This window comes from Schistocerca piceifrons, unplaced genomic scaffold (genome assembly GCF_021461385.2).
Source record: "Schistocerca piceifrons isolate TAMUIC-IGC-003096 unplaced genomic scaffold, iqSchPice1.1 HiC_scaffold_294, whole genome shotgun sequence".
NCBI lineage: Eukaryota > Metazoa > Arthropoda > Insecta > Orthoptera > Acrididae > Schistocerca > Schistocerca piceifrons.
This window is the reverse complement of record NW_025728509.1, coordinates 60,001-63,023: the sequence shown is the minus strand read 5'-3', so window position 1 is coordinate 63,023 and position 3,023 is coordinate 60,001. Positions and strand designations below refer to the sequence as shown.

Here is a 3,023-nt window from a genome sequence, read left to right as displayed (position 1 = left end):
AATTGTTATACGACTCGTTCAATTACTGTAGTGTTGCCCACCCGCAACCCTCGCAATATAGTTCGCTACTCGCACTGCCCGCACCCCTGTGTATCGCTTCATGTTAAACACCTTGCAAGTCTTGCTCACTTTCCACATGCTCCTGCTGTACACTGTAATGTGGATGGCAGCAGGACGTACATGCCGCCCCTCCCCACGTCCCCACCTTGCCCCCTGCCTTCGCAAGCTGGTTGGTGAGAAGTTTGCATGTTCAATGCCCTTCGCATGCGACGTACTCAGGCTACGTTGTGGTGCGGCCTGTGTCAACTGTCCGCTGATGTCGTACGCGTGAACCACAATCTGTACTGCACATTCGTCCTTATGTACTGAATGATACATCGTGGCACATGTGTGACCGCACAACGACTGCGCCCAAAAACGGCGGACCATACAGTGCAAATATTGTGCACGCAGCTACGTGTCGTCTCCCTATGAGAGCTGGATTGCAGTGTGGTACGCCATAGAGACGTGTGGGAGGAACGGACGCCGTGGATGGCGATCAGCATGAGCTGTCTGTTGATGTATTCGGACCTAGTCGTCTCTCCTCACACACCGTGATGGCATGGTGCACCGCGTTCCATATCTGCGACATGCTACAGAGGCCGGTTGACAGTCGTTCGAGCAATGGACATCGCATACGTACGGGGGCCACCTTCCACGTATTGTCTAGGCGTGCACATTTTGTTGCGTGTATGTGGGCAGACGTAGTGTGGCGTGACACCTGACACAGGCATGCAATAATCGTTGAAGTTGCAAATGGCGATGGACGCCTGCATTTCTGGTGAAGTTACGCAAATGAACAAATGGTAACCTGTTGTGGTGCGGTTGTTCTCGCTAGGGGTGAATCGGTGATGGCGACGATAGGTTGAGGTACTAACCGGTTGTTCCAGCGATACCCACCATGCCGACGAAACTGAACGGCATCTGGGTGTGAAGCGATACGCGGCGGTGGCTGGGTGGGACCGTCCCCGGCCGGTGAGGGGGCGCCTCCCGGCGTGCTGGCCGCGCGGTGCGTGGGCGCACGCGCTACAGCCGGCTGGTGGGGGCGGCCAGTGGCAGGCGCGCCGGCCGACGGACGCGGCAGGCGTCGCAGCTGCGCGCCGGCGCACCCTGCGCGCGGCGCCGTGCGGCCAAAGTAGGTCCTCGCGGGCCCGGTGCGAAGCGCGGTGGACATCTTCAGTGTGCTGGTCCGATTGAGGACTGTGTGCGTTGAGGATGCGCCGCCGCCCGGCGCTCGGCGCCGCGACGCCGTCTGCTGCTCGGTCGCCCCAGCGGTTCTCGCTGGTGGTTTGTATCGCAGCTGTGCGGATGTGTTGGCGCGTGCGCTGTGCTGGGAGAGTTCGCTTCGGCACCCAAGTGGGGCTTTTGTCCTTCTGTGGCGCTGGCGTTGGAGCTGCCGGTCACCGTAGGTGGCGCGTGTTGTCTCCCGCCGGCAATGCCACGACAGCACGCTCCCGGGCCTCTGTCGGCAGCGGCAAGCTCAGTTGGGAGCACGGGTGGTCGCACCGAAAGCGTCTACTCGCCTAACTCCGGGCGATTGCGCCTCTCTCGAACCCGACCAAGTACTTGGGACGGCGCTGCGCGCCGCCGGGACCTGAGAGGGTTTCGAGGTGTATTGTGCAGGGGAGCTCAGCCTCCTCCTGTTTGCAGAATGATTGAGCGGACGCTTGCGTGTTCGCGCGGGCCCCCGGGACACACTCCCGGGCGGCCGGCTGCTCAGCTCTAGTTGACGCAGCTCCCTGGTTGATCCTGCCAGTAGTCATATGCTTGTCTCAAAGATTAAGCCATGCATGTCTCAGTACAAGCCGCATTAAGGTGAAACCGCGAATGGCTCATTAAATTAGTTATGGTTCCTTAGATCGTACCCACGTTACTTGGATAACTGTGGTAATTCTAGAGCTAATACATGCAAACAGAGTCCCGACCAGAGATGGAAGGGACGCTTTTATTAGATCAAAACCAATCGGTCGGCTCGTCCGGTCCGTTTGCCTTGGTGACTCTGAATAACTTTGGGCTGATCGCACGGTCCTCGTACCGGCGACGCATCTTTCAAATGTCTGCCTTATCAACTGTCGATGGTAGGTTCTGCGCCTACCATGGTTGTAACGGGTAACGGGGAATCAGGGTTCGATTCCGGAGAGGGAGCCTGAGAAACGGCTACCACATCCAAGGAAGGCAGCAGGCGCGCAAATTACCCACTCCCGGCACGGGGAGGTAGTGACGAAAAATAACGATACGGGACTCATCCGAGGCCCCGTAATCGGAATGAGTACACTTTAAATCCTTTAACGAGTATCTATTGGAGGGCAAGTCTGGTGCCAGCAGCCGCGGTAATTCCAGCTCCAATAGCGTATATTAAAGTTGTTGCGGTTAAAAAGCTCGTAGTTGGATTTGTGTCCCACGCTGTTGGTTCACCGCCCGTCGGTGTTTAACTGGCATGTATCGTGGGACGTCCTGCCGGTGGGGCGAGCTGAAGGCGTGCGACCGCCTCGTGCGTGCTCGTGCGTCCCGAGGCGGACCCCGTTGAAATCCTACCAGGGTGCTCTTTATTGAGTGTCTCGGTGGGCCGGCACGTTTACTTTGAACAAATTAGAGTGCTTAAAGCAGGCAAGCCCGCCTGAATACTGTGTGCATGGAATAATGGAATAGGACCTCGGTTCTATTTTGTTGGTTTTCGGAACCCGAGGTAATGATTAATAGGGACAGGCGGGGGCATTCGTATTGCGACGTTAGAGGTGAAATTCTTGGATCGTCGCAAGACGAACAGAAGCGAAAGCATTTGCCAAGTATGTTTTCATTAATCAAGAACGAAAGTTAGAGGTTCGAAGGCGATCAGATACCGCCCTAGTTCTAACCATAAACGATGCCAGCCAGCGATCCGCCGCAGTTCCTCCGATGACTCGGCGGGCAGCCTCCGGGAAACCAAAGCTTTTGGGTTCCGGGGGAAGTATGGTTGCAAAGCTGAAACTTAAAGGAATTGACGG

At 56.8% G+C, this 3,023-nt stretch overlaps 1 non-coding gene across 1 annotated transcript in view; it reads left to right on the top strand.

Annotated features, from left to right (window-relative positions):
• The first annotated feature begins 1,775 nt into the window (after positions 1-1,775).
• Positions 1,776-3,023, top strand: part of LOC124744461 — a 1,909-nt gene continuing 661 nt past the window's right edge. The window contains exon 1 of the ribosomal RNA XR_007010773.1: positions 1,776-3,023. This exon is cut by the window's right edge and continues 661 nt beyond it. This is a non-coding gene — a ribosomal RNA (small subunit ribosomal RNA).